Source organism: Bemisia tabaci, chromosome 7 (genome assembly GCF_918797505.1).
Source record: "Bemisia tabaci chromosome 7, PGI_BMITA_v3".
Lineage (NCBI taxonomy): Eukaryota > Metazoa > Arthropoda > Insecta > Hemiptera > Aleyrodidae > Bemisia > Bemisia tabaci.
Window position 1 is genome coordinate 5,341,201 of NC_092799.1, and position 26,355 is coordinate 5,367,555.

The 26,355-nt window shown below is 41.4% G+C and overlaps 1 protein-coding gene and 1 long non-coding RNA gene across 2 annotated transcripts in view; both read left to right on the top strand.

The window, feature by feature from the left end:
- Positions 1-26,355, top strand: part of LOC140225094 (uncharacterized) — a 101,987-nt gene that overhangs the window by 24,659 nt on the left and 50,973 nt on the right. The window lies entirely within an intron of this gene.
- Positions 806-1,460, top strand: LOC140225164 (uncharacterized). The gene is made up of 2 exons (XR_011900303.1): positions 806-908; positions 1,039-1,460. It is a non-coding gene; the product is annotated as an uncharacterized lncRNA (long non-coding RNA).

Below are 26,355 nucleotides of genomic sequence, written 5' to 3' on the forward strand. Positions count from 1 at the left end.
TTGTATGTATGGTAAATAAAAGGCAAGTAAGAAGAATACTTTCGTAGTAGTTGAAAATTTATTGTCACACAGAGAATTTTCATAATTTCCCTTGAACGTATACAAATGGACAATGCTCATGATAACGTCAAAACAGCATTTCATCCTTTGCAGTTTTTGTAGAAAAAGATGAAATATTTTTTACCACATCCGGGAACCGAACATTTATTATAGATAATTTCTTACCTTAATATTTATTATTTCATTTTCGACTTACTACAGCAACGGATACACATACGCTCCACAGTTTTTTTTTTTTTTTTTTTTTTGATGCGAAAGGAAATGATTGGATCAGCTTCCAAAGAAAGCTTTAAGTCTGTCGAGTTCTATACGGCAGAACCAATAAAAAAAAAAAAATAAAAAAAAATAAATTATCCTTCATACAGAAAAATAAAATTTCCCCCCCTGCATCTGCAGTATAAAAGAGAGAAATATGTTCCTTTTTCCCCCTGAACGGGCTACTTATGACCTTCTGGAAGCCTGCCATGCCTACGTCAAGGGAGTCCTGGACCGGCTTTCCGCTAGCAGTGAATCGGTAAATCTATTATTACTGACGGTGTTTAGCGTACAACGTACGTCCGTGGTGGAGGAGTTACGTGTACTCTTGTTTCACGTCTTTACTGGAATGGATGCGGCTACTAATAGGAGTTTTTTCTTTTGTCGGTTATTTATGTGCAGGTGGCGGTCTTTTGAACCTTTTAATATTTAAGGAACTAATTTTTTCGAAATTGTATCCTCCAATTTAGGGAGCAGAAGAGGACGTGTTGACTGAAGAGCAGGCATCCCCCACCACCCTGGAGCCCCCCCCCCCCACAGCTTTGGAGGCCCCCCCTGCAGCGCAGGATTCTCCCACAGGCGAGGAGAACAAGGTAACAACCTTTGTCGGATCTATTTTGTTCTCGGCGTGCAATATTTTGATTTCATTATTGATATTGTAGTAAATATCACCTTTCTCGAATTTATATTTGCAACTAGAACATTTGTCCATTTTTTTTTCAGGACTCTCCCATGACTACCCATGCGTCGCAGGCCCTGGCGGCCTTCACGCGGCTCCGGCCGACAGGTTCCCGCTTGGTGAAAATAGCTAAGGAGCAGGAAATTCTGAGCACCAGGAAAAAGAACCCATAAGATCCACACTGTACAAGAATACTCCTTGTTCATGTACATTCACGACCGTCCCTTTTGAGAAAAATTAGTTTAAGCTTATTTCATTATGATATTCTTGTATTAAATTCTATTACAATTTTTATTGTAAAAACTTGAAATGCAATTCAAAAACTACAAGTTATTTTTTCATTGAAAAGAAAAAATCTGCCGGGGGGAAAAAACATCCCCATTTCATTAGTTACGCTTGCGATATTATTGTAATACATTTTAGAATAAATTTTTTTGCAATAAATGTTAGATTATGCGTGATGCAATTTTTCTCGTCTGTGTATTTTGCCAATTCTAAATTATTAACACCCCCCCCCCCCCCCGATCAAAATATATCATTGAAGAAACTGAAAGAAAAGTTTATTATGATTTACATTGGTGCATTTCCTAATGTTATGAGGGCAAAACAATTATACGTACCTACCTCTCAAATTGTTGTGTGATGAATGTACAGTTTCCAAGTCAATAAAATGTACAATGTCCAGTACTGCTTGTCCACAACAGCCCTCATTAGTAGGTACCTTTATTAATTCAATAAATGCCTTTTGGTTTCAAGGATTGTCTTTGATTGGAAGCAGTCACTTCTTCTTCTTTTTTTTCAAGTCTTATGTAAATAAACCAACAGTCTCCTTTTCTCTTGCATACATTTTTGAGCCTCAATTAAACTGATATTCAATTCATAAATTCTGCCTAGCTATTCTAAAAATTGCCAATGTGATATTTTGACAAAACCATTTTACAATAATACCATCATCCGTTTAGTTACAGATGATTGCGCTCGCTGATGAGATGGTAAAAACTGTCGAGGGGCCACCACCTGCCAAGGGTGAGTTTTTTTCCACCAGCCTTGTGGTAAATATTTATAAGCCTCCAAATTTTAAGCTGTAGGTAAACCCTGTTAGCTTCAATGTAATAACATGATTGTATTGTGAAATCCAAGCAACAAACATGAAAAATGAGTGTTTGAAGCCTTTATGTTTTTCAGTTTCCAGTGCAACTGTGAAAAGGTAAAAGAATGAACTACCAAAATGCTTATAGAATGAGACAAAAAGAAATTCCAATTCTGTGAAGTAGGTACTTTATATATTTTTACATTTCAGTAGCCCAGTCCAGATTCTACAGTTCTACACCCCTAAGTGCACCAAGGGGATATTTTCAGATCGCGATGGAAATTGTATCAGAGAACGAGGGCTATGAGCAGCCCGATAGTTGAAATTTTGTTTGTTGATTGGAAAAGACAAGAATACGAGGAAATAGATTTTGACTTGTTTTCAATAGATTTGACTTGCTTTCTCACTTGTCCTCTTAATCATGCGTTTGTCAGATGGAATTGACACCTCTGACTTTTAGAGAACACGGAAGATTTTTTGTTCATCAGATTTAGCTCATAAAATTACTTTCTACGTTACAGAGATGCAGAGGTAGAGCGACACATCATTCCAGTGGAATATTGCAGACCAGCTGGTTTGGATAAGAACATTGATGCACTGAAGTATAGGCGTGTTGTAGACATTGCACATCTGGTGACCGAGAGCAGGACGTTGGAGGGCCATGAATGTGAGAAGAATCGAAATTGCCACTTCTCGCTTCAGAGAGAGATAATACGTGGCTTCAAAAGCATTCTAATTTTCGCTTGTGAATATTGCGATCAGGAGTGAAGCATTGAGACCATCACATGCGATTCGAAGGAAGTGAATGGAGCAGCAGTTATTGCTACAATGGCCAATGGCGGAGGCCACTACCATATGGACGAATGGATTATGTGGACGGAGGTTGGTTGGATCGGAGCTATGGTCACCGGTACACAGCGAAATCCGGCTGCGCCGATGGATTATGTGGACGGAGGTTGGTTGGATCGAAGCTATGGTCACCGGTACACAGCGAAATCCGGCTGCGCCGTGATCATCGGAAAGGAGACTGGTAAGCTGCTCTATCTTGGCGTGCGTAACAGGTGCTGCTACATCTGCAAGGTTGCACAGCGACAAGGGAAAGCATGGCCGCCCCACACTTGCTACCAAAACTGGACAGGTTTACTCCTGCAATGGAGGCATCCAGCATTGTGAAGGGGTTCCTCCACAAGGAAGTATGGAGGTTCCTCCAGAAGAAGTATGGTCTCCGCTATAAAAAATCATTGGCGATGGTGATCCCAGTATGTTTAGCCACATCGTGGAGAAAGTGCCGTATGGGCGTGAAGTTATAAAAGTTGAATGCGTTAATCATTTGTTGAAAAACCAGACAAAGCAGCTTTACGAACTTGAAAGCGGAGAAAGCGCTCGCATCATATTCCCATGATTCAACTTGGTCAATGACCGCTTCCATCACCGCCTCCTGCGTTTGTGTCGAGGCGCGGAGACTAGAAGTTTTTCTTTACACTTGCAGAAACCGCGATGCTATTCTTGCGGCATTGGAATTTCGGGATGAATTAATCCAAGTCTCCCAAACTGTTCGGTCGCTCCCGGGCGCCCAGCTCGTGCTGGCATCTGCATCAATCTCATGGTCGGACATCGGTTTCGTACAAAGGTACTACGGTATCCGTATGGATCGGATAATCTCGGATTTGTATATCCGAGAGAATGTAACTTACAGAGTGGAAGCTCGCCGCGAAAAATCTATGAGGGTCATAAATCTCGAAAAGCCTAGAGATCATAAAAGTAGAAAAATATTATATTAGCCAACCTAATTTTATTATTTATGTTAGTAAATGCACAGTGCATTCAGAGCGCCGTAAACTCCGGCATTTACCCGATCCTCCACCGCCCTCGCACTTAATGTTCGAATATGACCGTTGCTACCGGCGGAGAGTCCCGAAGGTAAGCCGATATGAAACTGGAAATCATTAATCTCCTTCGTACATAATGATGATGATTAGGATGATGATGCTCCAAATAATAACAACGATGATAATGATCATGATAAATATTCAAATATTCTCTCCGGTGCTTAGGGCGCAACATTTTGAGGGGCGCAAAATTTAGATTTTTTTTTTTTTTTTTTAAATTTAAGGAGTCTTTTGTTACAAAACAAACAAAACTTTGTGTTTGGTTTTCCAAAACCAACTTGCAAACGTAACCGTACCTTAAAACTGTTTAAAATCGTGTTTTTTTAACGGAGCATTTGAACATTTTCCTGACGCCTAACATCCTCCTTCTGATCTGGAGGGAAGGGGCGTTTGGGGGACCCCCCCCCCCCTCAAACACGCCTCGAGCATCGCTGAATGTATGACAACGAACCATTGTTAAAGTTTCATGAACCTCACAACCAAGCTCAGCAGCGGAAAGAGGCTCTTCCATGGGCGAACGAACTCATGTAGTCTGCGAACTTGCAGTCGGGGAGAAAGTGTAAATGGGTTGGTATCCCAGAAATTTGAAGGCGCATTGGTCAATGAGCATAGTTTAAGGGTAGAGCAGCGATAGGGTAATTTTAGATCAAAGGTAAGGATGTGTGTGAGTGTGAGCAGGGGTGTGTGTGTTGCACAAAACTGATTGTTTTTCTGCCACTATGTAGTTTATTTCAACTCATTTATCACAAGCTATTGTAAAATCTTGGAAACTCGTTTATGTCCTAGATCAATTTACAGTATTTTTAGGACGGCTCAGGTTTACAACTTTTATCTCCCTATTAGAATATGGATGACTAGAACGATGCCTCCCCCTCCCATTGCGCTTGTCCAATTCTCACAGAAGAAGTGCGTAGCATGACTCAGGGGCTGCATCAAGACGTCGCACAGTGCGGCATGCTTATCCAAAAACACAGTAAGCCATAACTGGAATGTGCTTCATGGAGGATGTCCCATGCCTCTCTAGCCCTCGTGCAATCTCCAATGTCATTCAGATGATAGTCACTTACCACAAGTAACAAGAATGCCAAAGCCTTTGAATTTTTGATCTCCTGCGCCTCGGTCAAAACTGCACCGGCTGGGTATCCTGGCTCCACCGCCTCCCACGTTGCTTTCGAGATGAGTGCCGCTTTCACTCGCACCGACCACGCGAAATAATTATCTTCATCTAATTTCGGGATGCTGAATTTAAGGTCACTATCTACTGCCATCTTGCTGCAACTTAAAGGCTGAACTGAGACACAATCACCGGGCCACCAATTAACCGATTCTCACAACGCACGAAAGTTCAAGTTCAAGTCCATTGAGAACGCACATAGGCTGAACTGAGACACAATCACCGGGCCACCAATTAACCGATTCTCACAACGCACGAAAGTTCAAGTTCAAGTCCATTGCGAACGCACTTCTTCGGTTATCGGAGCGCTTAAGTCTCATAATCTGTTGAAGTCTAAAAAACTAAAAACAGTGGATGAAATGAAAAATCGTCCATATCTCACAAAGTAGGCTTTTCATTTATTGAACAAAAAGCAGAGAGAGAGAACAAAGGAACATCTAGAGGTCACATCCTCATCATAGTGAGAGACAAAAAAACAAACAGAGCGCTCCAAGTGAGCGACTGGGGAAACCAAGAGACAAATCAAGATAAAATATCACTGAGTGCATACTGACAACAATCTCGCACATTTGCACCCAGAAAATATGAGTAGAAATTGTGTAGAACGTTTCTGGCGCAAACAGGTGTACAATAGCCTCGCACTGGGTTGGACACTAAAAAACCGAGGATATTCCGTAAAAAAAAAAGAAAGGAAAGAAAGTATGAATAGACATTGCTAAATATCCATTCATCGACTGGCGCGGCCGCAAAAGAACGTATCTCGCGAATACAGAGGCAAAATAGTATCACTCAGTATCGGACACTCACAAGTCGGAAATGTTCCGTGAAAAAAGAAAGAAAAATTGAGCAGATATTGTTAAGTACCCATTGATCAACTAACATAACCGTAAAAGAACGTATCCGACGAAAGCAGATGAGCGATGGGCAACCTCTCAAAAAGTCGCGAGATTTCGAAATCTAATCAGTGTTGCTCTCGAGATGCAGGATGCAGCTAAGTTGGCAGCGTACACGAATAGACTGATTTTCGGAGCAACTCAGAGGAAGCAATTCAGTCCTGAAAACATTTTGTTTCCGGTTTTTTCACACGGTTTTCCTTTGCTCTTCGATAAGATGGCTGATGTAGGGGTAACGGGAGGGACGAACATAATTCTGCAGTGGTAAGAAAGAACGCCGTAAGCGTCCAAAACAAAATGTACCATCAAGGGATCGACCGCCTCGTCGGTAGTGTCCTCCTGCTCTACAGACATTGAAGCACTGGATATGGCCCATAAGACCCTGTTAGACGAATTGTCCAAAAAGACTCGGAGGCAAATGTTGGCCGGTACCTCCAAGGAGAGCTTCAAGTCGGTGGAACCGTACACTGCGGAACCGTTTAAAAGATTCGGAATTTATAGCAAGCCCCGTCATCAAGTCGCCTCAAGATATTGGCCTCAACACCAGACGAAAGGTAAAGACTGTCTTCCATTGCATTCTTATAAAGACGTATATATGCATAAGTTTCCTTAGTTCCTTGTGTAATCAATGTTCTTTTCTTACTTACAGACAAGTGCTAGACTACAGGCGAAGTCACTTTTGCAAAACTACGGGACAGGCGATTAAAAATAAACCGATACGGGAAAGAAGCCAAAGCCAAAGGAGCACCAGCAGAACTGGAAGAAGAAATTGATTGTTTTTATCTGGATGCTACCACTTTCACTTTTACTATACACTAATCCTCTTGACGTTTCTCTTCTTCATTCGTTTTTTTTCTCTACAGGGTCTTCAAAAAGTTCAGCTCCCCCCCTGTAACTTTTGAACGGTTGCACCTAGCGAAATGAAATTTTTACAGTGTTCCTAGGTCAATAGGAACTACTTTTGAGCATACTCAAAATTTGGGGGCAGCGCCCTCGGGCTGCTGGGCGGACCCCAACTCAAAATTTTCAAATAGCAACCCCCATTTTTTATGGCATTTTCAGAAAGAGGATAAAAAAAGAAAATTTTTGAGCTATTGTGAAGATCTCTACGATTTTTTTTCGCCGAGATATTCGCGATCAAAGTTTAAAATAGGCCTATTTCCAAAAAATCGTGTGCGCCGACCGAAAAATCCTAGGCAACCAAACTTGTGCTTCAAATGTTCAGAATTACACGCACTTTCAAGAAAAATTGGAAATTTCGACTCTGAAGGTCGCAGGCCACGTTCCAAAGTTACTTGATGGGGGGGGGGGGGGGGAGCGCGGCCCGCGGAGTAGCCGGAGGGGGCGGCCTGCGACCTTCAGAGTCGAAATTTTCAATTTTTCTTGAAAGTGCGTGTAATTCTGAACATTTGAAGCACAAGTTTGGTTGCCTAGGATTTTTCGGTCGGCGCACACGATTTTTTGGAAATAGGCCTACTATTTTAAACTTTGATCGCGAATATCTCGGCGAAAAAAAATCGTAGAGATCTTCACAATAGCTCAAAAATTTTCTTTTTTTATCCTCTTTCTGAAAATGCCATAAAAAATGGGGGTTGCTATTTGAAAATTTTGAGTTGGGGTCCGCCCAGCAGCCCGGGGGCGCCGCCCCCAAATTTTGAGTACGCCCAAAAGTAGTTCCTATTGACCTAGGAACACTGTAAAAATTTCATTTCGCTAGGTGCAACCGTTCATAAGTTACAGGGGGGGAGCTGAACTTTTTGAAGACCCTGTATAATGTTTCACATCTTTATTCGTCTTTTTTAATACACATTCCACTTCATTATTCATAATTGAAAATCTCGTTAACGTCATATCTGGATTTCATGACGTCTTCATTATATAGTACTTTCGACTATTGAAAATCGTGGATATTCCTTCTTATAATCCATCGAGATGTCCCACACCCTTACATTATATTATTTCCTATTTCTATATTAATTGCTTTTATTTCCTAAATATAATTTTTTCTTCATGATTCCGTAAGTCAGTGAGGTCGTTTCATGTTTTCTTTTACAAGTCATGGAGGTAAGTTGCGTATATTACGGCAGACTCCACCCACGGAGAATTATGATCTACCTTTGTAGAAGTCCCACATTACTTCCAATTTACGTTATTTAAGACAGTTGCGAATTCGTGAATATTCTTTCTTAATAGGAATGAAGCACCCCCAAACGCTCAAACTTCATAATGACAGATTGCGATCGAAATATTAGGCCGTTTTATGTTTCCTCAGACATTCACTACCTTCTTCAGGATTCTTTATGTAAAGGCGACGTATCCGATTTCTCCTCAACAAATCGACAGGAGAAAGTTCACCTCATTATCCCCCAGTACACCCTCGCCAAGTATCCAACCATTTGTGAGAAAATTTCACAACAGTAGATATTCATACGAGTAAAATATAGGGCAGCCATTTATTTTCTATCGCCAATAAATCATCAGTAATGGAATTGTTTTACATCAATATAAATAATAGTTACTTCTTTGAAGGTATTACTCAGATGAATTTGGCTCACATCGTTTATGTCGTTCCCGAATTAATACTCGAGAGGTGTTACTTAATATCATGAGGAAAATGGGTCTGACATAAAAATTGGAAACTCTTTAATGGAACCTCTCCCTCACATAAAAGCGACGGCCATTATTGTAGTATTTATTAATATTTTACGCTTCGTATAATTTTATGTGACACGAGTTCTCTCGGCGGCTGCATAACGTTTGCGCACACTTTTTTTACCGATAACGTTTGCGCACGCTTTTCACGAATATCATTTGCGCACACTTTTTACCGATAACGTTTGCGCACACTGCACTATTTGGCAACGCTTCAATGATGCGTCAGTAGTATCGCTTCGTGATAAGACAATTCAACAGACGGATAATTCATAAACGGACGAGGGGAAATTTTCATTTAAATAAATTCCAATAAGCAATCAATAAGTACTTTCTTTGGGCAGATCGCCACGTGATTTCTTTTTTCGAAGTGCGAAATTTACGAAATTTATATCTTTTGAAAAGTATCATGTCGGCACCCCGGTTGCTTTTCATTACTTTAAAATCACTATTTCCACTCATTTTTTTTCAAACAAACAAGTTCACGCACAATGCACTCCCGAAGTAAAATTAAAAATATTATACACTTTAAAACACGTCATCATAAGTTAAAACATAATAAAAAATTCAGGCTAAAATAATTTAAAATGCGATGTTCTGACCACGGCGAACGACAGATGACTGGGTCACTAATTGCCAGACAATGCATTGCAAAAAATTTCTTATCATGAAGCGATACTATGACCGCCCGGATCAAAACAAACTCCGGTTTTCGGGTGACACGCGTAGCATCATTGCAGCGTTGCCAAATAGTGCAGTGTGCGCAAACGTTATCGGTAAAAAGTGTGCGCAAATGATATTCGTGAAAAGTGTGCGCAAACGTTATCGGTAAAAAAATTGTGCGCAAACGTTATGCACCGCTCTCGGCAAAGGATGATTTCATTCCCTCGGCTTTACACATTGATTGTTTAACGACGTTCATTAAATTAGTATTTTTATATTTGTTTACGCCTCGTGATTCTGTAAATTACATATTAATTTTATGTGTCACGAGTTATGCGGCCAAAGGTTCATTTACTTACCTCGACTTTACACATTGTTTGATTTACAGTAATAATATGACTTAATAATCTTCAAAATAGTAGATATTGCTTGAAACTTTAATGTATAAGATCTGGGCTCACAAAGTTCATGTCTAAGAAATTGCGTCACAGGCTTTATGTTTCTCCTGATATAATATTTCAGTGTTGTTGGTAATAACTAACATAAGGTACGATCATTTGATTAAGTTTCAAAACAGTGTAATAAAATTCGTTTCTTAGGTGCTGTGTAAAAATGGTGTCAATTACTCATGTTTTCCCTTACCCCTCTGCGGCCATCTCATTTAACGGACACGGATGGAACCTATAGTCCTTGTGAAAAGGGGCTGTCTCAGTCAATTCATTTATCATACGAATCGGCTACATGACGGTCCAAGTATACGATTACGCCACGCTTGTCGGGTTCGATACGCTGCCCTATCGTATATCGATGGTATACTTTTAATAAATAATGAGTCGGCCAATAGATGGCGCTGGTGGATTCGTGTTAAATTCATTAGAATATGCTGCTTGACATTATAGGCACAAATACGAAATAGGCAGAAATTGTACTATATATTATCATAATAATATTGATTAATTATACAGAAAAATTTTCTTACAATTTGAGTAACAGAAGGGGCCCTTTTAAACTCTTTAATCAGGAAGTCCCATTAAAAGATTGGCTGTGTTATTGACGAGGTCCCCTCCAATCCAATTCCCTAGCGTGGGACACCACTCCCATCGCTTACGGTACCCCGGTTTTCCTTCTTAATCAACGGGCTCCTTCTTAATCAACGGTCTAGGCACTTGAATAGTACAGCCTTGTTTGTAAACGTTAGTGGGGTGGACCGGATTGAGAATCCATTCTGGTGACAGATTGTCACTGAGCATCCATTGGCGTAAGGCCTCCAAATTGGGGCGTCGAGAGGCAGCCAATGGGTGGGGGGGCATCTTCTTCCGGCGGTGGCCTTTTGCGATGAGCAGGTCCACCACCACAAACAAAAGTAATATCCCCCTCCACTCACCAATGTTATACAGTTGTAAATTTATTGTCAACAATGTCCTAACATAAATGACGAGGAATGGCTAACATGAATATTCGGAAAAAAGATTCGAAAAATCATGATGATACATGTAGTGGAAAAGAAAAGAAAGAGAATGGGTGAAGTGTGATAAATGTACGATTAAAGATTTTTTAAAATGAGGAGGGAAAAAAAGAAACAGGGGAACCTGCTTTGGTCCTGAAACCTCTCCCAGGAGAGTAATAAAATACATTTCTTTGACGCTGTAGGTACTCCAGGCAAATAATAGAAGGTTATCCCGCTTTACTTTTGACCCATATCGGCACCCGCTTACCGATGTCCCTTATAGGGTCCCAGTTTTGGCAAGATACTTGCCAAGTTTTTGGCAATTAAAAAATCTCTCCAGGGAAACAAATTACTTTCTTTGAGGAGAAAAAAAAGTCTCTCTCAGGAGAGTTAAAAATTTCATCTCATATCCCCTGCAGGTACTGCAGGCAAATAATAGAAGGTTATCCCTCTTTCCTTTTGACCCATATCGGCACCCGCTTACCGATGTCCCTTATAGGGTCCCAGTTTTGGCGTCACGGGTCCCTCCAGGGCCCGGGCCCCGGTACCAAGGACCCAGTATCCCCCCCTTTGTGGCGGGCCTGCGGTGCACACGTCGATTTGTCATTCGCCACGATTGGCGAATTAATCGACAAAATGCTAATGGCCCTAGATCATGGCGAACGCGAATTAGATCGCAATGTGAGCCTTCCCAAAAGTTGGCCATTTTGGGAGAAAATGACTTCGTAAAAACGAGGTGGAAAAAGACTCTAGTAAGGAGAAAGGCCTCTGTCAGAATATTAGCTTGAATGCGATGCTCTTTTTGGGGATTTAACCACGCATCGTTTACTTTTTGAACGAGAGCAAATCAAGTCTTCGTCATGTGAAGGAATTCGAACTATAAGCAAAAAAACCGTCTATGAACGAAGCTGACATCGTTAAAATTTGGACCATTGAACATTAAATTTTCAATGATTTTTTAATCGATTTTCTGGCATATTTGAACCGCTACTTGCATTAAAAGAAGTCAAATAAAAAAAAACAATGCATATAATGAATAAATAGATGCACAGAAACACATCCAAGATTAATAACACAAAATCAGCAACGTAAGGCATTAAAAGTGGAAAGGGGAAAGTGAGACAGGATAAACCTATCAAAAAACTGGATCTCGAGAAAATTATATGCCTTCCATACGTTCCCTTCCTTTTAGAAAATGTGTCATCAATTTTGAGATTGTTCGGGTGCCATGGCGTTAAACCCAAATAAAACAACCTTGAGTTCTTGATGTCTAGGTTGATGTCTAGGTTTATGGTTGTGGTTCGTCGACCCTATTGATCCGAGATGCTTACGATGTTGCCAGAAATGCTCCAACACAAGACTCCTGTAAAAGAATCAACCGACCAGTCTATGCCAACGTGGAAGCGTCGCCTATCGGCAATGATCCCGATTTGACAGAAGCCGTGTACGCATCCGTTGATAGGAGCCTCATCTACAAGGTAAACGCGTCTCTTTATCACGGCAACGATGTAACGTTTAACGTCGAAACCGTCTCCCGTCAATATCGGCTTGCCGGGCGGCAGCACAGCAAAAACAACGTATCGTTGTCCGTAAACATCGAGTACAGGACGGTGCACCAAATTTGCCACAGCGCTGCATGTAAATTTAAGAAGGTTTTGCTCGTTTAACTTCCCTAGACGATCCCGGTGGGGGGGGGGGGGGGGTGTCACCCCCCCTGAGTCACTTCCACTGTGTCTACTCGCATTCTATTTTGCAAAAAGGATTTCGTTTTAGTCTGCTTTTCTGTCGTCATGCCAAAAAAACAAGTATATCCATCAACAGTTTGTAGCTGTATCGTGGAAATTTTAGTTTTAAAGAAAAATAATTGTGAGCCCCCCCCCCCTCCCATCCCCCAACTGAAACCATGCAAAATGCAAAGACTGTAGTGCACATACTTCGCAGAATATCATCAGACGCGGACCCTTTTTGCAATGTGGAATCATATTTTCGTAAGGCTGATTAAAGATGGTCACACCGGCGTCAGTTGGCAAACGTTTCTCGACAAAAATCCTGTTTATCATTGATTAACCTGACATGTCTGTTCGCAATTGCTTGTTCCTATTCAGTGTGTAAGCTTCATGTGAGCATTGAAACTGATTGTATTCGTAGTGTTTACGTATCAGCGAATGAAAAAATTCCATGATAAATCAATGAATTCAGAGTCGAATATTCCATGAATGTACTACCCTCAAAAGGAGAGAAATAGAATTATATCCCTTCTTACTCTGACCCGTATTGGCACCCGGCTACTGATGACCCTACCCCCTTTGAGCCCATACCAAGCGACGGAATCTCTACGCCTCTTCTCCAACTGTCTGAGGAGATATAGTGTGACCCCAGCTAATACTAACCTGAGTGATGCTGAAGTAAGTTATTATTCCTATTGGGAGCTCGCAACGGGGCGTGCTAATGTGTTCACTAATTGGAACAAAGAGATACAAAACCGCACCACCGGCACTTACCATCTCCATGCCAATATAACCGCCGACGACCCAATGAAGTGGAGAAAAGCAGATAAAGCTTACATTGACCGTGATCCAACCTTCTATGCTATGCTGCGCACCCATGTAGAAGCTATTCTTCGGGCAACACTACCAAAGAGGATTAGCCAGGAGACGTATGAGCAATTTTTACAACGTCGTAGCGAGTGGGTCACTTCTGGCAGCAGCTCTGGTGCCCGTGTTGAAGTGGATGGCAAATTAATACCTGTAAACAAGCGAGGCTGGGCCGAGACCATAGTTGCCAAGAACTATGCCAAATTATTGTACACAGCCACACCATTAGAAGAAGCGCTCCCTTCTGAGAAGCACGAAAATGGAAAGAAGCGAGGAATCTACGGGGTAACCCCTTTGAATTACTATGATTGCGACCTATGCAACAAAAGGTCTCGCAGAACGGCTGCACCTACACCGTGGGTTCGAGAAGGGGTTAACAGGAGCAGCAGCATATAGTCGTGAGCAGTATCGTGCCCGGTTGACTGCTAACTCAGAGAACCATTTCACGACGTGTGATTTCTCGGATTTCAACATTCAACATACGCCGGAAGCACAAGCGCTCATACACGTAATCAGCGCTGAAATCGGACGAGAGAGGGGAGCGCCTATCGACTGGATTGCCGCTCACAAGTGGTTGGCTGCTGGAAAATATAATATGTGGGTTAACTTCCCCGACCCGGACAACTCAGGCCGTAGAGTACGCCTCAGAATTCTTCAGGGCCTCTTTTCTGGTGTGCGTACCACTGACTACATAAATACTATTCTAAACCGTACATACCGCGGCCCAATCCTAAATAAATCCTCCTAAAGAACCAGGCAACGAAAGCAGAAAAAAAGAAAAATTTCCAATTCTTGATATGGTGGATTACTTCGAGGAGAAGTTCCGTTAGCATTTAACGACCCGCTTCGATTCTTTCTCATGTTTCGTAGCGAAAGGGACGGAGAGGAAATCAATCCCCTCGTTATGTTTCCCCCCCCCCCCCCCCCCCAAACACATCCCTTGCCAAAAGATTTGTCTTTCACATTCAGCAGTTTCTAGTGGAGCTACATAAAAGGATCTAATTAAAGATATATCAATCCACATTGGTGAGTTCGTTGAAGAAAGTGCCGAAGGACCCACGACTACAGGGGTCATCGACAGTGAGGTAATAAATGGGGTGGAAATTTTTCATTCGCACGAAGCTTTTCGTATATACTCTATTATATTTAAGAAATACGAATAGAGAATGGGTATCTCAAATTCCCCCATTTGACCAATTAAAATTTTGTGGATCATCATCTACGAATCTGTAGATGATTATCTACAAAATACGTAGATTGCCGTCTACAATCGGTGTAATTCAGATACGAGTAAACCTTTCATTTTTCGTGGATTTTTCCTTCTTTTAGGGCTGCATCAACGCCGCGGAGGAGGAGTGACACACCGTCATATTCTGACAGTCCCTCCCTGTCTGTGTTCTCATCGACAACAACTGAAGATGAGGAAGCTGCTAATGTAACCATCTCCCAGCCGCTGCCGAAGAAAGTGAAGGATGCTCTTGCGGGTCAAGGATTTTCAGCCACAGGGAAGACGATGACCCACACGGTGGAACATGAAAGCGGAGTACCCACTCAACATGATCAACAGCCGACGAAGGTAAAAATGAACTAATTTTGTGGTTCCTGTCAAAAAAGGGAGAGCGACTATAAGGAGTATTAGCATTCCCGAAATCGAATGGGAACCGCCAACTACCCCTAAATAAGACGTTGCTTCGCGGTAACGGCGGAACTCAATATAATTGTAAGGTTCGAAAGCGGGCTCCACCCACCGTTGAATTGAAGCCAATCTGCTGATTACAAAATGAATTTATTGTTCCCACGAATTGATGTGGGAACAGCAATTCTCCATTTTTCCAGACATTGCAGGCCCTACTCCTGCTTGAATGTTGCCTACTACTGAAATTTGATCCCTTTTCGTATTTTATGGATCTACTGCTTCTTGAACAACGGGCCGATGAATTGGGGGGGGGGGGGGGGGGTGAATAATATTTTTTCCGTGGCGGCCCCCGATGATAGATGTCCGTCATTTGATGCATCAGCCCTATGGCCTCTCGGTCAGCGGGAACAGCAATTCTCCATTTTTCCAGACGTTGCAGGCCCTACTCCTGCTTGAATGTTGCCTACTACTGAAATTTGATCCCTTTTCGTATTTTATGGATCTACTGCTTCTTGAACAACGGGCCGATGAATTGGGGGGGGGGGGGGGGTGAATAATATTTTTTCCGTGGCGGCCCCCGATGATAGATGTCCGTCATTTGATGCATCAGCCCTATGGCCTCTCGGTCAGCATCGTCGTCATTTGTTGCACCTAATGACGACGATGCTCACCCAGAGGCCATGGAACCCCATATGGAATGAACGAAAACCTGCGGAAGGAGAACCCGTTGAATCTCATTAGGAATGAGCGAGGGCCCGTTGATTACCAACTGAAGTCAGTGCCCCGTCGGTGATGGCAGAGGGACCCACCACAAGTTGAAGGACCTCTCTTGAGGCCTATCCACATTGCGGCATCGTATAATTCAGTAGTCTAAATGATTAACCCCCCCCCCCCCCCCCGATCAAAATATATCATTGAAGAAACTGAAAGAAAAGTAGCTCTTACAATTACTTTCTATGTTACAGAGATGCAGAGGTAGAGCGACACATCATTCCAGTGGAATATTGCAGACCGGCTGGTTTGGATAAGAACGTTGATAAACTGAAGTACAAGCAGTGAACTCCAACACAATGTGTTGATAAGGCGCGTCATTAACTCGCACATATCAACCCCTTTAGTTTTCATTTACAGAGATTTCAAAATAGGCAAACAGCACAACAAGAGAATTCACGATCCAACACTGCGAGGTCAAAGACGCACCTTGACGAGACCGTGTATTGTGAAAGTAGAAAGCTATTCGATCGAATTTAAGTTTTTTGATCTGCCTCAAGCAAAATCTTATCAGATTCTTGAAGAAAAGTGCTACGGAATAATTTAAGCGAAGAAAGGAAAAATTCTGTCGAACTCCTAGAAGATAAAGTCGATTTAAAGGTATTTTGGGGCTAAAATACCCAAATCACCGGTAGTAAAAATCCCGTTATATTATTGAAAAGAAATTGACTCGATATAAATGCAATTGCATTAAATACGTCTTGATTTTGTTATTTTAAACGTCTTTCCATGCAAAGAAGTTCAACCATGTCGTTGCTTTATTCATTCATGAATTGAAAGTAAGCAATCTACATCCCGAAAATCTACTGATTTGCCGTAAAAAATTGCAGAAACTTGATATACCAGGTCGATGCACCCACTCGTTGAATTTACCAACCAATTTTGTGAGTGCAGATGTGTAAAAATCAATATGCTATAGTCATTTTGGGTGCATTTATTTTTCATGAAACAATAATAATTTCAATCCCGAAAAACCATCAATTTTCCGTATAAAATCGAAAAAATCAAAATATGTCGACTCCCCGACGTGAAAATTAGATTCTACGTGTGTAAATACTTATGTATCGATATGCTGAACAGAAACTATGTGTGGACACAGTCAGAAGCCCGCGGCAACATTAATTCAACAGAAAAACTGTAAAAATTAGATAGGATTTTAGCCGCTTTGCCCGCCTCTCCTCGCTACTTACAACAAACCGTTCTTATACTCATCTCAAAATTTTTCTCAGAGCTTTGGGTTATTATCAGCTTCCATTTAAACTCCGGTTCGATGGCCGAATCGGCTGCCAAAAAAGCAAGCCACTGTTGAAGGGTTCTATGAGAAATTCGTGATATTATCGACTCTCAGGAAATCACCCCATGGCTAAAATTGGTGGTATAAATGTTTAAGTGCTTAAAATAATCGTATTCAAGAAACTAAGGAATTAAACTATGGATTCAATTTCTTTTTAACAATATAACGGATTTACTACCAGTGATTTAGCTATCATAGCCCCAGAATACTTTTAAAGCGCCTTTACGTTCCAGAATCTTGACGGAATTTTTTTTTTTTTTCTTTTTTGCTTAAACGATTCAAGAGACATTGTAGTTAAAAGTATAAAGATTTTTCGATTTGGACGTATAAAAAATGTTTAACTCGTTCAGGCACACCGTGTATTGTATGGAGTACTGCTGTTATTCGACCGTTGTCTTCAGGTCAAAATTCTTACAAAGAAGCCCCTTGCAAGAGGGAAATTTTTTGTAATTTCTCCCAGTTTTTTCAGCGTTAGGTATATAAATGAATTGCTTGTCAAATTCTGAGGTCAATTATATTTAATTGTAATTTATACTTTCTTTTTTTCCCCTTCATTTTATTTTTCGTATCGAGAAGTCGAGGTTTTGTTGATTTCTTCGGATTTCGATTACTGTAACTTCTCTTCTATTCGGCCGATTTTTATGAATGAGGTCTCTTTTTATTTGTGTTTTAACGGAGAGTAAGGAAAAAATTGCTAAATACACGCGAAACAATTTTTTTTGAAAATTGGATGAATCCTAGCGTGACGGTGAAATGGTTAATGAAGCGTGAGTAATTGGGGTACGGGTATCGGCCGCGTTGGTTAGGTTTTGGCCAATGTTGAGATGTGCAAAAATCCTTACCGTGCACTGATCATTATAATAATTTAGAGAGTGTTCCCGGCAGAGATATAAAATAGTCATAAAAACAACGGTAGGGGGTCCAGTATTTTTTTTTACAACACTGTGTTGTAAACTTTTGGAAATATTTGCACAAAAGTTTTGATCGTGGTTTTAATCGTTAGATATTGAGTTGATCTTACGTTGCCAACTCCTCCAAATGGTAACAAAAATTGTCATGAAATAATTTGCGGAAATGATCGCCGGGACCCAAGGCCCATTGTTCTTCGTGACGCCGACGCAGTGATCAGGAGCGTGGGGAAGAGAGGGCTGAGTGGACTCCTGTATGAGCCACGTTTAGAAAATGGTCTAATGAGTCTCGAGGCTCATCACAGATTGCACTTACCACTATCCTGCTGGCCCCGGCTATCAGAGCAAGGAGTACCAACTTTTGAAAAGGATAACAGTGGTGTGGAGATATGTCAAAGCAACGTTTGAACAAAACGGAGTGAGTGAAATTCTCATTCAAGGAGTGCCGAACTGGTCAGCCATCCTCGAATCAGTTCGCTTGCTTCCGCTTATATATGCATATTTTAAATCAGCGCGCCCTACTCTTAGGCTTTTTTTAAAAAAACCAAGTAACGTAGACTCTTGGTATTCACTGCACATAAACTAGCGAGCCCCAGAATGAGAAACAACTTTAAATCATAATTATTGACGGATAAATAAACTTTTTACACGCTTTGGAAAATCTCAGAAGTTCGCGGTAGTCACTTTTCGGTAAGGAACTAAGGGACTCGGTTATTGTATCGAGCAGGGGTTCGAAACGATCGCAAAGGCGGTATACTACGTATACGCGCCAATAGGCGTGTTGTAGACATTGCACATCTGGTGACCGAGAGCAGGACGTTGGAGGGCCACGAATGTGAGAAGAATCGAAATTTTCACTGCTCCCTTCAGAGAGAGATAATACGTGGCTTCAAAAGCATTCTAATTTTCGCTTGTGAATATTACTATCAGGAGTGACTATCAGCATGCGATTCGAAGGAACTGAATGGAGCAGCAGTTAATGCTACAATGGCCAATGGCGGGGGCCACGACCATATGGACGAGTGGATTATGTGGACGGAGGTTGGTTGGATCGGAGCTATGGTCACCGGTACACAGCGAAATCCGGCTGCGCCGATGGATTATGTGGACGAAGGTTGGTTGGATCGGAGCTATGGTCACCGGTACACAGCGAAATCCGGCTGCGCCGTGATCATCGGAAAGGAGACTGGTAAGCTGCTACATCTTGGCGTGCGTAACAGGTGCTGCTACATCTTCAAGGTTGCAGAGCGACAAGGGAGAGAGCATGGCCGCCCCACATTTGCTTCCAAAATTGGACAGGTTTATTCCTGCAATGGAGGCGTCCATCATTGTGGAGGGGTTCCTCCACAAGGAAGTATGGAGGCTCCTCCAGAAGGAGTATGGTCTCCGCTATAAAAAATCATTGGCGATTGTGATCCCAGTATGTTTAGCCACATCGTGGAGAAAGTGCCGTATGGGCGTGAAGTTCTAAAAGTTGAATGCGTTAATAAGGAATTTTGGCCTCAAAAACAAGACGGCTGCCGAAAAATCCTCAAAATGATCCTCTCAATAATGCAAAATTTGAATTGTACGGATGCAGGTCTTTGAGGTGTCAAGTCATATGTAATTTTTCCCGTAGAATCCAATTCTACAACCTAAAATTCCCTAGATCTGAAATTTTGGCTTCAAAAACAAGATGGCTGCCAAAAAACCTGAAAATAATCCTCTCAATAATACAAAATTTGAATTGTTCGGATGTAGGTCTTCTAGGTATTAATTCTTATGTAGGTAAATTCTCCCGTTAAATCCGATTCTGAAGCCAAAAATTATCTAAGACTAAAATTTTGGCTCCAAAGCAAGATGGCTGCCAAATAAGCTAAAAGTGATCCTCTCAAAAATGCAAAATTTGAATTCTACGGATGCAGGTCTTTGAGGTTTCAATTCCTAGGTAATTTCTCCCATCGAATCCAATTCTGCAACCTAAAATTCTCTAGGACTGAAATTTTGGCTTCAAATACACGATGGATGCCAAAAAACCTCAAAATGATCCTCTCAAAAATACAAAATTTGATTTGTACGGATGCAGGTCTTTGAGGTGTCAATTCTTATATTGTACTCAGTTTTGTCAGCTGGAAGCTTAGAGTTGACTGCAATATGCTGAGCTTTACGTTATGACCTAATTAGTTTTAAAAATTCTTTTCGAGACGAATAATTCATCGCTGACAAGGAGAGGCATTGGGAGAGCCGGGGTGATTCCCATTTCGGCAAATAAGAAAGTAGACGTTTCGGCAAAATTATTTCAGCACATTGAGGGGGAAAACGGACCGATTCGGCAAAAGACCAATATCAGTAAGCTCACAGAAAGTTTCAGAAAAAATGCCCAATTCGGCGCAGAGCCGTATAAAATATAAGTATTAGAAACGACTCACCATTAAATAGCGACAAAGCGGTTTCCCGTGCTTCGGAGGTATGTATTTCTCGTAATAACGTGACTGTGATAGCGTTGGAATTGATTTGAAACAAAATTTTCTTTTTCGATTAAGTCCTTCCTTCTACGCGGTGGATGTCCTTTCGTAGCAGCTGAAATCTTTAATCTGCGGAGGGGTTGTTTCTCTTCCAAAGATTTGATAACATGGAAAATCGAGGGATGAGGTGTATAAAATTCAGTTCGTTGCTGGCTATGGATACTTCCAGCAGCATTACTGGTGCTAACGCTATTCGAAGTAGGACCATCAGCCCAATTGCAGGGATGGAATATATTAGTGTTAACATAATTTTCAGAGATGTAGTTCGCAAATTCCAAAAAATCAGGCTGTAAAGGTGCGGTAAGAAGTAAATCGACATACGCAAGTGAAACTTCGTGTGGGGGCTAATAAGGCAGACCGAAGAAAATTTTATCCATTTTCCATTCTCACTTTGCGCGTCTTCGTAAGCTTCAACCAGGACTTTACTTTTTTTAACGTTCCGCCACCAACATTGCCTCAGATGAGAAACGGCAGCATCTTATTTGAACAGATTTGAAGGCGTTCTAAGCGTTCGGTTGGGTCACGCAACTAAACTAACCCCCCGGAGAAGCGAGAAGTATCGCCAGATTTGAAGGCGTTCAAAGCGTTCGGTTGGGTCACGCAACTAAACTAACCTCCTGGAGAAGCGAGAAGTATCGCCTGATTTGAAGGCGTTCTAAGCGTTTGGTTTGGAATCACAGTCGTTAAAATGTAAAAAAAAAAACCACGAAATATCACTGTAGTTATTAATCGTATGAGCGATTCTTCTTTCGTGTACCGACGATAAAATCGAACTGAATGGTAACTTGTTTACTACATCCAAAGTGATGTTCATACCTACAAATGATAATAGACAGCCGCGGTCACCTTAGGACAAAGTTCAACCCAACATTTGAGATCTAATCGCACCGATGTCAGCTTTCGTGCCGAATTGGGCATTTTTCCTGAAACTTTCTGAGAGCTTACTGATATTGGTCTTTTGCCGAATCGGTCCGTTTTCCCCCTCGATGTGCTGAAATAATTTTGCCGAAACGTCTACTTTCTTTTTTGCCGAAATGGGTTGCGCCCGGAGAGCCGCACGTGCCAGCAGCTATGAAGCTACAAGATTCGATGCGCACCTTGCACAAATTAGCTCGAGATCACGGTCACAAATACCCCCTGCGGATCGATTATTGAAACTGATAGACAAAGCTTTAGACAAAGACGACAAAAGGGATTTGGAGGGATCCTATTGGTGGAAGTGGGTGGTGGCAATGGGCATGGGAGGTAGGTAATGGACTAACTAACGAGACCCACGAGTAACCTGACAGTTAGTCCATCATTTTCTTCCTTAGTCTATAAGATCCAATCATGTCAACCAATAGGATCGCTCTATACTCCCTACGTCTTCTTTGTCTATAGCTTTGTCTATCAGTTTCAATAATCGGGCCCGCTGGCTGCCACTCCTGCCTGTCCTTGAGAGACACTCTCGTTGGCACCACGCTCTGACCAGCAACCGAAAGGTAAGTTTCTTTCTCTGCCTATACCATCGAGAGCTCCTCTCCCGGTAACACCTCCCTGGCCACCTACAGCGCTTCGTTACTGGTGCCACCCTTTGGGGTTCCTCCTGAAAGTCGCCTCCCTCCCACCCTCGGAGTCACCACCTCAAGGCTGGCGTACCTTCCTACCTCCAACAGGCCCCGAAGGAGTTGCTCCTAGGGCCTTACCTTCCACCGACCCCCGCACCAAGAGGAAACCTCTGGGAAGCCCTGGCGAGTTCCTCCCACGGGTCTTACCGCGCCTCGAGCGCACAAATCCCCTGAAACGCCTCCGGCGTTAACACCTGCTCTTCTAAATTTCTCTTTCATGGATGACATAGGTTTAACCGCAACCACCACGGGCGGAGGCGGAAACTTTGATCCAGCAACTTATCGACCTCCTCGCGTTGAGTGGCTTTACCCTCAGGAAATGGACAAGCTGTTTGCCCTTGATCCTAAAAAAATTTCCAGCAGAGCACTTGGAATGTACTGTGCTTGACGATACGAATTCCCCCCGACTAACGATTCTAGGCGTGCAGTGGCTACCGGGCGATGACACATTTACGTACTAAATCCACATTTCCGACAAGAAAGGGACAAAACGTATGTATTGTCAACGATTGCATCAATATACGATCCCCTGAGTTGGCTAACACCAGTACTAATGAAGGCTAAAATCCTGATGCAAGACATTTGGCGCGCCGAGATGTTAGGAGTACGGAGCCGGATTGATGAATTGGAAAAAAAAAATTCCTACCAGGACACATGCTAAAGTATATCAAGGCTCGAAAACACAAGTGGCAAAAGATTGTGTTTGCAAATACGAAACCACTCTAGACATGAAAAGCGAGTTGACACCGTTTCGAAATAGCATCAATATGGACCATAAGGAATTTGTCAAGATGATCCACAAATTATACCGCGATTTTAGTGACACCGCAGCTCCCAATGTTAAGTTCCCCATAAACTATGATGAGGAATATATCCGAGAAATATTGCTGAATGTCCATATTTTCCCCGACAGGGATAAAATCAGAGCATTTGATTCCATACTCCAACGTACAGGCTTAACGAAACGGGTCAATCCTGTAAACCATGTCCAGAAATTCCGATCATGGTTTTTATTTACCATGACTGTTAATAAAAAGTAGAAGAGTAGGTGTAGTTAGTATTTCTTCTTTGTTTAAAAACATATATGACTTGGGAAAAATACATCTACAGTCAATTTTGTTTTTACTTTTTGACAGTTTTTGACCCAAGATTAAATTTACTTTCAAAACCAGCTTTCTTTCATGAACTCTGTAAAGTTTCATCAGGCATGTGATTTTTGAATTAATTACAACGATCAATATCTTTAAATGTTTGGTTATCAGTGTTATCATAAACAGACAGTAACGACCTGAATCTGAGAAAACTGAATTTCACAAATTGAAAAGGATGAACGCTTTTTGTTTCCTTAGTTTCCAAATATAAATCTGAATTTGTGAGAAACGTATTTCTAAACATAAACACGCCATCTTCATTCTCTTTAGATGATTGAGGAATTATTTAAATATAATTAGGTTGAAAACAATTACAAACTTTTTAATAATAAAATTCAGATTTAAATGATATTATCGATGCACTCCCCCAAAGAACTCGGCATCACAATACGTACTATTTGCAGATGATGTCTCAATAATAATCTCAGGGCCAATTATCAATGAAATTTTCTTTACACCGAATATATTTTTTCAAAAGCTTACCGATTGGTTCTTTGACAATTACATGATTCCTAACTTTCGTAATATAAAACATGCTTTATGATATTCAAATGTCCAAAATCTAGATTTAATCAAAGCACAATTATGATTAATAATATCAGCCTGAACATAGTTCACTTTCAAAAATTTCTTGGAATTTTCTTCGATCGAGACTTAAAATTCAATGCACAACTATCAGCAATTTTAAAAAAACTCCACTCAATTATCTTCAAATTTAGATCTCCAAGTAACTCTCTCTCTCTCTGTACTCAATCTTTACTACATCTCTACAACTCCTTACTATTTCGTTCTCTAGTCAGATATTCAATCCTGGACTTCATCAGTAAAACTCGGGTATATCAGGTACCTATGAAAGATGTATAAAGAGGGGATTGTAAGAAGTTTACTCTTGACAAATAAATTCTTCGAAGAGGCACCTTTCGGAAGATTGAATACCTATTGTTTCGAGTATTTTCTCTCGGATTATGAATATTTTTACAATATGGGTTTTACTGATGTAGTACAGGATTGAATATCTGACTGGAGAAAGAAATAATAGGGAGTGGTAGAGATTCAGCAAAGGCTGAGTAGAGAGAGAGGGTTTCTTGGATATCTAAATTTGAAGATAATTGAGTGAAGTTTTTTTGAAATTGCTGATAGTTGTGCAATGAATTGTGGTCTTGATCGTAGGAAATTCCTAGACATTTTTAAGAGTGAACTATGTTCAGACTGATATTATTCATCATAATTGTGCTCTGATTAAATCTAGATTTCGGACAGTTGAATATCATAAGACGCGTTTTATTGCATTTGTGACCGGTCAACCTTTGGTTTTGTTGATTTAAAAAAAGTAAGTCCCACCCTAAGGACACCTATGAAAGATGTATAAAGGGGGGATTCCCCTCGTCCCACCCTAACGTTGCCTTTGATAAAGTGCAGGGCTGCGGCGGGTAATTTTTCCTGCCGGTCGGTCAGAGTGACGTCGCGGCAGTCGCGGGAACGGCGAGGATTTTCCGAAAGATTAGAGGGAGGAAACCGACGGAATTGCACCGCGGGCGATGTTTTGTTTCCCGCGGACCCCCACCCCCCCCCCCCACCGCAGCCGCGCCTCACGTTCGGGGAGCGCCGTGCATATAGCCGCCTTTTTAATTTGAATGCGAAATGTATCAAGGACCCGAGGATCAAAAAGGGAGCCCCCGCCGGGACCGGGACTTGCGACAAAAGATGTCTTCGCCGCCGCGTTGCCAAATCCCCAGAATGAATTTTTGGTATGAATAATTGGATTGCATTTTGCAAAAAGGAACCACTAGCGTTGCAATGTTGCTAAGATTGTGCAACTTCTTTTGTCTTGGAGGAAAAACCCGATTATCCATTAATAGTTTCTATTTTACTCGCTAAAAACTGTAAATTTAAGACAAAAATTACCATCTAAATTTCATAGTTTTTCACGATTTCCGCAATTTTATTGCAAAGGATGAAGTTGCACAATCATAGCATCATTGCAATGGTAGTGGTTCCTATTTGCAAAATGCAATCCAATTACTCTTGAAATTTTCTAAAAATTCAGACCTGATCACGAATAGAATTCTCTGAATAATTTGAGGATAAATATTCGGAAATTACCCAGCAAATTCGTGTTTTGCAAAGGAATTTGGGGAACGTCATTATTTTTCCAAACTTGAAATAAGTCAAGTCAAGTTAACGTAACCTTAGAAACTCAACTCAGGGAGTAGAATTCATTTTCAACGTGGAGTTTTTTAACTTCTTTAGGATATTCATCTTGACCCCCTGGATATCGTTGGGGGGATGATTGTGAATTCTGCTTGAATCTACGGATTTTATATCCATCTTCCATCAAAACGTTGCTGTTCTTGTAGAATACGAGTGATTATACTTCTTAAACTTAACAAACTTCTCGACATTAAATTAGTTGTATGTAAAAACAGAGGGCACTCTGAAACTTGCTTCGGCACATTTCTGAACGGTTTAACATGAAACCAATCATTTGGCTCGCTCCGCACCAGTGAGTTTTCGATGTTAAGGAGGGACCAGGCCATTTTCCGTGATGAGTGACGTAGCCCCTATCAATTCCCACTTGTCTTGCTGTCTTTTACTGCGCGTTCTTTTAGATTAGTTGTTCCTCATTCCATTTAAAACTGGAGAAAAATCGAACAGATCAAACACATTTCTGGCTCCAGGATCGACCCGCTGAGTCACTCTTGTGAAGAGCGCTGCAGCCGGAAAATCGGCGGACCGGCTCGCTGATGAGAAAGGTCTGAAGACTCAAACGGCGTTTTTCCTCGATGTGGCAATATAATAATTGAATCACACCTTAAGTGATTATCAGGGCGCGCGAAACAAGTGAAGAGACCAAGCTACAAGTGATCAGACCAGCAGTTCGTCAAGATTGTGATATATCCTGAATTGAAATGAGAGATTCTTTTAGTTGACTTAGTGTTTCAGGAACAGCAGCAATAGTCAAGAGTCCGAACTGAAGTGCTTGGCACTTGCGATACTTTGGCCGGAAGCTGACGATACATCCAAAATAATATTACACACAGTATAGAAAATGTATAAATCAAAATAAAATTGCGAATAAATTTAAGAC